A 12,722-nucleotide genomic window follows, 5' to 3' on the forward strand; every position below is an offset into this window, starting at 1 on the left:
CTGCCGGCCCAAAGCCATACTCATGTGCCCTATATTTCCTCAGTAGTCCTTTCTAGCTCCTGGTACCAGCAACACCTACATTGGTAATCCAGCATCCTCTGTTCAGCCAGTCATCAGCTTCAACATCACCTGGGTCTAGAGAGTTGTTTCCATGGCTTTTCTGATATGGACTCTGTATTCCAGCTTTGCAGCTCCAGTGGCTCCCTGACTCTCTCTGTAGCCTCCCTCTATATGTCTGACCTGCCCACAAGTTCTGGCTCACCTGTGCCACACAGGGTTATTTCTGCTTTTCTGGCAACTCTGGGCCATGCTGGGCTGGGCAACTTAGAAACTTCTCCAACTTGGGACCAGCAGTTGGCGTAATGGCTCTGTCACTGGACTCCCATGTAGTCTACAGTGGTTCAAGTCCCAGACCTGGTGACTTAAACTCACGCTGGGTGTGAGGAGAATGGAGGAGAAGGAATTGCAGTGTGACCATCCCCCATGAGGGGTGATTTCTTGCTTTCTGTCTGTCTCTCTCTGTTTTTCTGGCAAGCACTCATGCCCTGTAGCAAAAACCTCTCAAAAAAAATTAATAAATAAAAATAATTAAATAACTAGAAACTTCTCCAACCATCAAGTGGGCTGTGACATCTTCTTCAATAAGCTCCTCACCCCTCCTGCAAGCTTGTCTTTTTGGGTACTTTCTTTCAGATTTATAGCGCCATTTAGAGCTCTCATTCCATCTTTATGGTTACTCTCCTAATATTCATAGCTCTGTAATATTTATTTATTTTATTTTTTAATGAGAGAAAGAAAGGTATTTTTGACAGGCTCTCACCATGTCATAATTCTCCTGCCATGGCCTCCTAGTTAGCTAGGATTACAGGCATCTGTTATGACACCCAGCCTGTTTGGGTTTGTCTAGGAACTGAAGCCAGGCTTCCCATGTGGCCCCAGCCTTGCACAGAAGCATCCTAGTGCTTGCACCACAGCTGTGGACTCAGTCATTCTTTATATGAAGTGTTCTTTATTTAAATTAATCCTTGTGAAGTAGATAGGAAAAAGTATTTTTTTTTTCAAATGGAAAATAGAGGCCAAGAGAAATTATTGGATCATCAGAAAAGGCATGGTGTATTTTTCTGTGTTTTTCTATGCAACAGTGCATCATGACTTTTCCAATGAACCAATAGTTAACTTTCCTAAGGTCATATAGCTAGGAAGTTTTGGATGTTGAATTTAAACCCATGTCCATATGACTCCAAAACCTGTTCTAGTTCTTCTGACTTCCATGTACTATATAAAAGTCAAAGACGTAATAAGAAAATCTTTTATTCAACAAGTTATATGCACTCAGAAGGGAAAAAGCTTCCAAGTGTCCAGTTAGGAGTCTAATTCTGAACTGAGGTAGAGAGTGGGTACAAACGAATTGAGTATGTATTCTACAACATGTTTTGCTATAAATGCATAACATTTTATAAATAATTATTTGCTTAATTTTATTTACTATTAGTTTTTAAAAATTTGCTACAGGGCACATTCACTAGAGACAGAGAAAGCGAGAAAGAAAGTGAGAAAGCAAGCCGCCAGGTCTGGGATTCAAACTGCAGTCAGCCATGAGAGAGTCCAGTGCCTTAACCACCACAACACCTGCCAGCCCCAAATGCATAGCCTTTTAATGTATATATAGTAAGACCATCAGATAGAGAACACCCATAGATACAACATAGGCATAGTTCTCTCACTCTGTAGGCAAAGAAACTGAAGTCTAGAGAAGTTAGTTACATGATCTAAATCCAGATACTTCTGATTCCAAAATACATGCTCTTTCTTAATTAAAGTAGATGATGTCAAGATAGATATCCATATAGGAAGGTTCTTCAGAAAGCAGAGAAAAAGAACTGACTCTCTTCCATGAGCTTGAAAACAAAACCCTACTTAGAACAGGGTTAGTATAGTATGAGCAGAACCAGGCAAGGCACTGGTGGGACTAATCAGGCTGCCACCCAGGTAGGACACCAGGAGCTTATCTGTTGATCTGCCAGGCAGCAAAAGGTACATGACTATTCATGGCTTGGTGACATGGGTAATGCTTCTGATATTTTCCCCCATTATCAGTAGGCCAATTGATCTGATGGTATACATTGGCAATAACACAAGTTCATTGAGTTTAAAAGAAGCACAATTACTTGCACTAATTATATTTCTATTTCTCTCTCTCTCTTTTAAGTTTAGTTAGTCCCTGAAAGGGGTAGACAGAAAAAGGGAGAAAGACAGAGAAAGACCCCCAAAGGGTCCTCAAATGACACCCCCTAGCCTCAGCCAGCCAGATCACTCAGCATGTAGAAGGAGGGCCTGGAACATAAACTTGTGGGTTCAGCTGCATTACCTCAGCGCCACCATCTGGCCCCATATTTCTCTTTTAAAAAATCTTTGCTGAGAATGTGCAATTGAATTCTGAATGGTTAAGTGAGTATAAAATGGAACTCCACTGTATTCTTTGATTGAATGATATCTTTCTCCATGATTATAATGATGTCATATTATGAATTTTCCAGGATAGTTCTGATTTCAACATATTTCTTATTTTTCCCATAAAAATGTTTCTGCTTCTCTTGGTCTACAGTTTTTATTCAAAAAGTAGTAAGTATATTATATGTTATGCTGGAAGGCATCTTAGTTGCCATCTGTCACCTGTACAACTTTCTACACTATATTACCTGTTGCTTCCTATATTAAGAATAAAAAATAGCGCTGTAGGACAAATAATTTACCAAAACCTTCCTCACACTGAAAAATTAATTTCATTTGTCATCTTAAAATAAGAATTGTAGCTATTACCCAAAAATTCAGGCAAAATAGCTTTCTTTTCTTTCTTTCTTTCTTTCTTTTTTTTTTTTTTGGAGAGGTTTTTGCTATAGGGCATGTGCACTTGCCAGAAAGACAGAGAGACAGAAAGTGAAAAATCACCCCCCAGGGGGGATGGCCATGCTGCAAAAAAAGAGAAGGGTCTCCTCCATTCTCCTTTCAGGATCTTGGGCATGAACACACATGCACCCGGCATGAGTTTAAGCCACCAGGTCCAGGACTCGAACCGCAGTTGACTACATGGGAGTCCAGCAACATAGCCATTATGCCAATTGCTGGTTCCCAAAATAGCTTTCTAGTGTATTTTCCCCTCCAAGTATTTGGGTTGGCAAGAAGAAATGTGAATTTTGACTTGAACCATAAACTAGACTATCTAGATTAGTAGATTTCATCAGGTAACCACGCAACCCACCCCTTGGGGTTTCTGGGTGATGAAATTTTTCTTATTGTTCTCACATACTTTGTTTTCCAGCTATAAATTCATACAAGTATCAGAGTGTGTTTTTGGCCAAGTCATAATTGTGAGCAAAGAATGATGGATGGAGAACATTTGATCTGCTCCTCAACTACTTTTTTAAAATCAATAATTTTCTAAAGTGAGTCTTCAAAATAAATATTGAATTATAATGAATATGTCTACTTTACAGTTCATTGGAAAGTTTTGGTATGTAAAATTATCAACAATAGACAGAACTGTTCTGTTAGACACATTTTGAGAAAATGCCCACATTTTGAGAAAATTTGGGAGCCAGCAGGTGTCATGGAGGTTAAGGCAGCTGGGTTTCACATGGCTGACTTCCTGGTTTGAGTTTCAGACCTGGCGACTTGAAAATCATGCCAGAAGTGTGTGCATGTGTGCCTCAAATCCCAAGAAGTGAGTGGAGGAGAAGGGACTATGGTGTGGCCATTCTCCCTGGAGGGTGATTTCTAACTCCCTCTGGTGAGGACTTGCTCCCAACAGCAAACTAAAAAAAGGAAAAAAAAGAAAGGAACTTGGAGGCAGAGGCTGACCCTTTGGCCTACTAGGTAATGGAATAGGAGCCCACATGGCTAACCAAGGTTTGACTCCCTGCCCAGCAGTTTGGAAAACGTGTTGGGTGCACATGCTTGGGTGCCCAAAATCCCAGCAGACTGGAGAGCTAGAGAAGGGACCGCAGTGTGACCATGGCCCAATGAGATGTGTGTTCTTCTCCCTCTCTCCATCTCTTTCTAATGAATACACACGCCTTCTGGCAAATTAAAAAAAAAAAAAAAATGAGTTGCACCGGCACCAGTTGCTGCTGCCGGCTGGAGGGGGGAGCCCTGGACCCCTCCTGTCTGCTGAAAAAAAAAAAAAAAAAAAGGCTAAAAAATGTTAGAATGTACTTTTTAAACAAATGAACACAATGTATACTAATTAAATCAGAGTAAGCATTTGCATTTGTCTATCTATACTTGGTTTATTTCACTTAATAGAATGTCCTCCAGGCTCTCCCATTGAACCTCTTGTGACTGGATTCGTTCTTTTTAATGACCACACAGTATTCCATTTGTGTGTGTGTGTGTGTATGTGTACACTATATTTTATCCATTTTTCTGTTGATGGATACTTAGATTGCTTCTATAATTAATATTATTAATCATAATTCATAGTGGTACAATAAACATTAGGGTACAGATACCTTTACAACATACTGATTTCCTTTCCTTTGGATATATGCCTAGCAGTGAGGTTCTGGATCATACAGCAGTTCTATTTTTAGTTTAAGAAATGAATATTGAGTCTGTGTTTAATTAATTCAGTTCTGAGGTGGCTGTTTACTGTCACAAAGATACTGATAGACTGTTCTGTCTGCCAGAAAACTACATTTTTATAAGATACATGCTAAATATGTTTACTCTAGATTAATATGTCCTGTATTTATAAATTTCTTTATTGTTACACATACATGTACACATATGTTGTTCTTAGCAAAATATATACAACATTGCTATTTATAAAATAGTGATATTTGGCAGGCCAGCCCATGGTCTGGGTGGTTAAGGCAGCTGGATCCCACATGGCCAATTATGCAGTCTGAGTCCCGGACCTCTGACTGGAAAAACACATTGGGCACATGTATGAGCTCGCCCAAAATCTTGACAGGAGGTAAAAATGGAGGAGAAGGGATTACTGTATGACCATGACCCATGGCGGGGTGCAATTTTGGCAGAGCATAGTCATAAACCCCCCAATGCTTCCACACAGGATGTATACAGACAATGCAGTCCGCTGAACCTCTGGAGCTAGTCTGATTTCGCTCCTCCCTAAGTGGGGGCATTGATTATTGGTTTGTTATCTGGTGTTTTCTTTGGTAGTAGAATTTTCAGCTGGTTCTGTGACTATCCCTACTACATACTCTACTTCCCAGCCTTCCTACAGTGAGACATAATTTTCAGCCAATGAGATAGAAGTGGAATTGTCTTGTGGCAGCTTTTGAGAACATTTCTTGGAAGATAGTTGGGGGTCAACCAGTGGCATGTTAGTTAAGTCAGCTGGATCCCACATGGCTGAATGTACAGTTAGGAGTGTAGGATCAGTGGCTTGAGAAACATGCCAGGCCCATGTGTGTGCATGTCCAAATCCCAAAAGAGACAGAAATGGAGAATGGATTGCAGCATGACCATTACCCACAGTAGGCACTTTCTCTCTCTTGGTCTCTCTCCCTCCCTGTCATTTTTTATCTCTTGCTGTCTTTTTCCAGCAAGTGTATGTACCTGCTGGCATTTTCTTTTCTTTTCTTTTCTTTTTTTTAATGAAGGAGTTGGGACATATGTTTTGCCTTGTTTTTCAATCAGTCTTATTATTTGCTGCCAGTTTGGACCAGAGTCCGAGGACCACAGACACACCCTGAGGGTGGAGGAACTGTGAGCAGAATGAACCTAGCTCCTGGGGGACTTCAGGGAGCAAAACTGCTCTGGACTTCTCACACTTAGGTTCATTGTATGTGGGAGAGAATTATAATTCTATCCTGTTTAAGCTTGGGTTTTCTATCATGTTTACTGGAACTTAATCCTAAATGATATACTGAGGCTTGCTTGTTTGGCTCTTCCTTCAATAGGGTGAGCTGTTCCAGTATCCTTCCCATAAACTTTTGTCTTTTTCTTACATTAGAAGGATTTTTGTTTCTGGGGCTGCTATAAACAACTGTACCAGAAAATGGAAGGTTTTAAATGTCAGCTTCACAGTGATACTATCAGAGTCAGAAAACTGATTACTGAATCCTCCAGCCCAGCAGCTCTCAACAGAGGAGATATTATATACCCTTGGGGCATTTTGGAAACTTGTAGGCCTATTTTGATTCATTAAAACGACCAGAGGATACATCTGTATTTAGTAGACAGTGGCCAGAGACACTAAATGTTCTACAATGTACGAGACAAACCCATGCATCAGAAAATTTTTCTGTGAATTGAATGAGACTTTCCAAAGGTCTACAGGGCTTTTGGGTAAAAGCTCATTTATTAATACCTGTTCCTAAACCCAACTCCATATTTATTTTAGGCTTTTATTTAATTTTAAGATCACAAATCTTCTAGGAATGTAACTACAGTATAAGCCAAGGGGAGAATATACATTGTTTATTGGGGAACTTTACCAAGAGTCACTCACTATTTTTAAAATTTTTTAATATTATTCATATGTTAAATTGCTATACATCATTTAGATTGTGAAGAGACTTTACCCAGCATGATATACACCTCAGTCCAGCCCAGTCGAGATGACCATACACATCCTCGTCAACAGATAGTAAACCTTATCTGTGTCCCACAAGTGTCTTACTTACTCCATTTCCTCAAAGATGTTCAAATAGAACTACCATATGATCCAGCAATTCCACTCCTGGGTGTCTACTTAGTCGGAAAAGCACTTGCACATCTATATTCATTGCAGCCTTATTCACGATTGCTAAGACTTGGAACCAACCCAAATGTCCACAAGTAGATGAATGGAGTCATTCACTATTTTGAACACTCATGTCCTGCTCATGGTATTTGAGTCTCCAATACAACATGCTATGTCCTAAATTCATAGTTGTCGATTCATGGTGATTATACTTTCAGATGTGAAGCTCTGAGTGTCTGTAAGTTTACAGTCTGTCATGTGTATTATTGTAAGTGTATTTTATTTATCCTTCCTCTGACTGGAAAAACACATTGGGCACATGTATGAGCTCGCCCAAAATCTTGACAGGAGGTAAAAATGGAGGAGAAGGGATTACTGTATGACCATGACCCATGGTGGGGTGCAATTTTGGCAGAGCATAGTCATAAACCCCCCAATGCTTCCACACAGGATGTATACAGACAATGCAGTCCGCTGAACCTCTGGAGCTAGTCTGATTTCGCTCCTCCCTAAGTGGGGGCATTGATTATTGGTTTGTTATCTGGTGTTTTCTTTGGTAGTAGAATTTTCAGCTGGTTCTGTGACTATCCCTACTACATACTCTACTTCCCAGCCTTCCTACAGTGAGACATAATTTTCAGCCAATGAGATAGAAGTGGAATTGTCTTGTGGCAGCTTTTGAGAACATTTCTTGGAAGATAGTTGGGGGTCAACCAGTGGCATGTTAGTTAAGTCAGCTGGATCCCACATGGCTGAATGTACAGTTAGGAGTGTAGGATCAGTGGCTTGAGAAACATGCCAGGCCCATGTGTGTGCATGTCCAAATCCCAAAAGAGACAGAAATGGAGAATGGATTGCAGCATGACCATTACCCACAGTAGGCACTTTCTCTCTCTTGGTCTCTCTCCCTCCCTGTCATTTTTTATCTCTTGCTGTCTTTTTCCAGCAAGTGTATGTACCTGCTGGCATTTTCTTTTCTTTTCTTTTCTTTTTTTTAATGAAGGAGTTGGGACATATGTTTTGCCTTGTTTTTCAATCAGTCTTATTATTTGCTGCCAGTTTGGACCAGAGTCCGAGGACCACAGACACACCCTGAGGGTGGAGGAACTGTGAGCAGAATGAACCTAGCTCCTGGGGGACTTCAGGGAGCAAAACTGCTCTGGACTTCTCACACTTAGGTTCATTGTATGTGGGAGAGAATTATAATTCTATCCTGTTTAAGCTTGGGTTTTCTATCATGTTTACTGGAACTTAATCCTAAATGATATACTGAGGCTTGCTTGTTTGGCTCTTCCTTCAATAGGGTGAGCTGTTCCAGTATCCTTCCCATAAACTTTTGTCTTTTTCTTACATTAGAAGGATTTTTGTTTCTGGGGCTGCTATAAACAACTGTACCAGAAAATGGAAGGTTTTAAATGTCAGCTTCACAGTGATACTATCAGAGTCAGAAAACTGATTACTGAATCCTCCAGCCCAGCAGCCCTCAACAGAGGAGATATTATATACCCTTGGGGCATTTTGGAAACTTGTAGGCCTATTTTGATTCATTAAAACGACCAGAGGATACATCTGTATTTAGTAGACAGTGGCCAGAGACACTAAATGTTCTACAATGTACGAGACAAACCCATGCATCAGAAAATTTTTCTGTGAATTGAATGAGACTTTCCAAAGGTCTACAGGGCTTTTGGGTAAAAGCTCATTTATTAATACCTGTTCCTAAACCCAACTCCATATTTATTTTAGGCTTTTATTTAATTTTAAGATCACAAATCTTCTAGGAATGTAACTACAGTATAAGCCAAGGGGAGAATATACATTGTTTATTGGGGAACTTTACCAAGAGTCACTCACTATTTTTAAAATTTTTTAATATTATTCATATGTTAAATTGCTATACATCATTTAGATTGTGAAGAGACTTTACCCAGCATGATATACACCTCAGTCCAGCCCAGTCGAGATGACCATACACATCCTCGTCAACAGATAGTAAACCTTATCTGTGTCCCACAAGTGTCTTACTTACTCCATTTCCTCAAAGATGTTCAAATAGAACTACCATATGATCCAGCAATTCCACTCCTGGGTGTCTACTTAGTCGGAAAAGCACTTGCACATCTATATTCATTGCAGCCTTATTCACGATTGCTAAGACTTGGAACCAACCCAAATGTCCACAAGTAGATGAATGGAGTCATTCACTATTTTGAACACTCATGTCCTGCTCATGGTATTTGAGTCTCCAATACAACATGCTATGTCCTAAATTCATAGTTGTCGATTCATGGTGATTATACTTTCAGATGTGAAGCTCTGAGTGTCTGTAAGTTTACAGTCTGTCATGTGTATTATTGTAAGTGTATTTTATTTATCCTTCATTTTATAAAGTTAAATCAGTATACTGGTTTAAAAATGTTTTGTGTAAATGACATTACCTGTGAGTTTCACATCAAGATAGTAAAGAAGATAGTATAAAATACTGTTGGGAAGGGGGGGCATTGGGCAGATAGAGCTCTAGCCAGTAAAAATAAGCACAGTCCACAAGACTAATGGGAGTAACATTTGGGGTATGCTGATTCTGCTTCCTGTAGGTAGACTTAAGTTCTTTGGATCTAGGGTAGAGCTTAGCTTTAAAGAATTACTTGATACAGCTCAGGGGCTTCTCTAAATGTTTGTTTTTGTTTGTGTGTTTGTTTGTTTTGCTAGAGAGGGCATGCATTTGCCAGAAAGAGAGGGAAAGTGAGAAAGCACTTCCCATGGGGAACAATCACATTGAAATCCCTCTTACTCCATCTCTCCTCCCTTTCAGGATTTTGATCATGTATCACACGCACCTGGTATGTTTCTCAAGCTGCCGGGTCCAGAACTTGAGGGATGTGGTAGACCACTATGTGGAGGCCAAGTTGCCTTATCCACATCTCTCATTAGCTCTTGACCTTCTCTTGACTCTGACCTACCAAAGCATAGATTACAACGGTTTTCATCTGATGCGTTATTTCGTAACTGACCTCACCTACCAGCCATCTCCATTCCATTTCTCATCCCCACTGTGACATTGAAAACCAGTACTCATAGATACTGAAAATATTAATAGGTAAACTTATATAGAAAAAATAAATCTGGTTCCACTTTTATTTCCTGTCAGGATATCATTAGCATATTTTCTATATGAATAGGGACTATCAGGTACCATGCTATTCACCATGGCATTATGCCTGTTTCAAGGCATATTTTAATATAGCACAAAAACAAAGAGATTTAAAGCATGGGATGTTTTCTATGTGTTGTGGTTTAGACTTCCTGGTTATCATGAAGCCTGAGTAAATTAGCTTTCTCCATATGTACCATAGAATGAACTCTCAGTAAATTACCTAGAAAAGTTAACTACCCAAAAGGAATTTTGAGCAAAATAAAAGGTAATTAGCACAAGTTAGCTAGCAGGTCAGGAAGTGGGGTAGAGGTAAAGCAGCTGGACCCACATGGGAAAGGTCCTGGGTTTGCACTCTAGGATCTCCCTGAGCGTGCCCGGCATGTACGTGTGCTTGTAATCTGGGCTGGCTGAGACTGGAAGCAGATGAGGGCATGAGGACCCTATCGAGGGTCACTGTCTGCCTCTCTCTCTCTCTCATGGAAGAAACAAATAAATAATCTCTAAAAAAAGAATTTTATCTCAGTCCATACAGGGTCTCAGAGATTTTGCAATTGAAGTTTATTTCACTAGATGGATAAAGAAGAAAAAAACTAGGAAGCAGGCTGGCTGACAAAGAAGTAGGAAGAGATTCTTCTATTCTAGTTAGTAAAGGCTCAAGTGGGGGCAGCAGGTGGTGCAGCAGAGGTTAAGGCATTGGACTCTTGCATGGACGACTACAGTTAGAATCCCAGACCTGGCAGCTTGAAAATCATGCCAGGAACATGTGCATGTGTGCCCTAAATCCCAGGAGGAGAATGCAGAAGAAAGGATTGTGGCATGGCCTTTCCCTGTGGTGTTGGTGGTGGTGGGGGGAGGTGATTTCTCACTTCCCTTTTCACTGTCTCTCCAGCAAGTACCTAAACTAACTAACTAACTAACTAAATAAATAAAGGCTCGGTAATTTGACCGTTTAAAGAACTCCATCCTATGTTGCAAGTATCTTTGATACTTCAAGAAATATTAATTGATGCCTTCCATGTGTCGAGTATTAATGTGAATTATTGAGGGAAATGATTGTAAGCAATCTCTGACCTCAGAAAATTTATAGTCTAGAGAGGAAGAAAGACAGTAATAATTTTTTTTTAATTTTTTTTTTTTTTGGAGAGGTTTTTCGCTATAGGGTGCGTGTGCTCGCCAGACAGACAGAGAGAGAGAGACAGAGACAGAAAGCAAGAAATCATCCCCCAGGGGGGATGGTCACGCCGCAATCCCTTCTCCTCCATTCTCCTCTCGGGATCTTGGGCACGCACACACACGCACCTGGCGTGAGTTTTAAGCCACCGGGTCCGGGACGCAAACCGCGGTCGACTACGTGGGAGTCCAGAGACATAGCCATTATGCTAACTGCTGGTTCCTGAGACAGAAATAATTTTGAAACCACTTGTGAATATATAGTTACAATTAGAGTTAAGTGCTATAAAGGAAAGGAATCCAAGACAAAAGATACTGACTACATTGTATGTACTGTTCCATTAGCCCTTCCAGGTCCACTCTGTCTTTCTTGACTCTGCTCTGTGTTTTAGGAGGTTGTCTCTCTGGTCTGTGTCAGCAGGTCTCCCTCTGGCCTTTGGCTGGGTTTGATCCCTAAAAGGCATCAGCAGGAGATTGGAGTGTAGGAGCAGATTGAAAACAGACTGTTTATTCCCACTCTCTGCCAAGCTATAGACTGAGTTCTTTTTTTAGCTGGAGGCCACAACTGTTTTCTCTGGGTCCTAGGAACCCTCTTTCCCCTTACTCCTTTAGATGTGAGGGAATAAGAGCCTCTTTGTGTTGCAGTAGGGATGCTGATTGGCTTCCTTGAATTTTGCTCATACCTTTGTAAATGGCCCCCTCATTAAACTCACCTATGGACATGTCACTCTTTTCCCACCAGTACCCTGACACTAGCCTAGATCAGAAGAAGGTGAGGCTGAAAGGAGATTCCAGGAAGAGGATAGGGCCCTACAGGAAAAATATCTGAAGGAGGATGGTATGGCTAGAGATAGGAAGGGAAGGAGTGAGATAATGCTACAGTGGGCATTTTTCTTTCTTTTTACTCTCTCTCTTTGTTTTGGGCTGCTCAGAGTTTGAAACTCTGTCTTATATTTGGATAATTTCCCACTTTAGGAGTTGTTGTGGGAATCAAAGCTCAGCTCCCATGTAGCTAGTTATGGGCACAGGACTTACCCTCAGCCAATCAAGCGTACTCACCCAGTATTTCAGTCTTGACTCAGAAGCAGAACAGTGAGGAGTTGTCTTCTGGTCTTGGCAGGTGTGGCTGTGGTTCCACCAGTGGTTTTCAGGGTGTTAGCGGTGCAAGCTACAGCATCTGTTTCCTTGGCTTGGCCATATCCTTTTATATTTCCTTCTTGTCTGAATGGGTCAGGGTCATTTTCTTCCTAATTAGTGGCAATATCTTTTTAATACAATTCTTGTTTTTTGTTTGTTTTAGTTTTGGTATAGGGCACATACACTCACTGGAGAGAGACACAGAGAGAGAAAGAGAAATCCCCCTTCAGGGGAATGGCCACACTGTAATCCCTTCCCCATTTCCTTCTTGAGACTTGGGTATGCATGCACATGCAGCCGGCATGATTTTCAAGCTGCCAATCCAGGTCTCGAACCACACAGTACAGCCATGTGAGAGCCAGCCACTTTAACATCCACACCATCTGCTGGCCCTATTTTTTTTTGCTTTTTAAATCAGCTAGAGTAATTTCTATTGTTGGGAACGGACACTCCTGATAACTAAATACACTGTGGTAACTGAGAGCACTATGCTTTATTGACCTTAGTCATAAGAACAAAGGGGAAGTCATTTAAGGATTTTTAAGCAGC

At 40.7% G+C, this 12,722-nt stretch overlaps 1 protein-coding gene across 1 annotated transcript in view; it reads left to right on the top strand.

Annotated features, from left to right (window-relative positions):
• ACYP2 (acylphosphatase 2) overlaps positions 1–12,722 on the top strand; it is a 250,513-nt gene that overhangs the window by 2,461 nt on the left and 235,330 nt on the right. The window lies entirely within an intron of this gene.

The sequence above is a fragment of the Tupaia chinensis genome, unplaced genomic scaffold (genome assembly GCF_000334495.1).
Source record: "Tupaia chinensis unplaced genomic scaffold, TupChi_1.0 Scaffold000622_1, whole genome shotgun sequence".
Taxonomy (NCBI): Eukaryota; Metazoa; Chordata; class Mammalia; order Scandentia; family Tupaiidae; genus Tupaia; species Tupaia belangeri.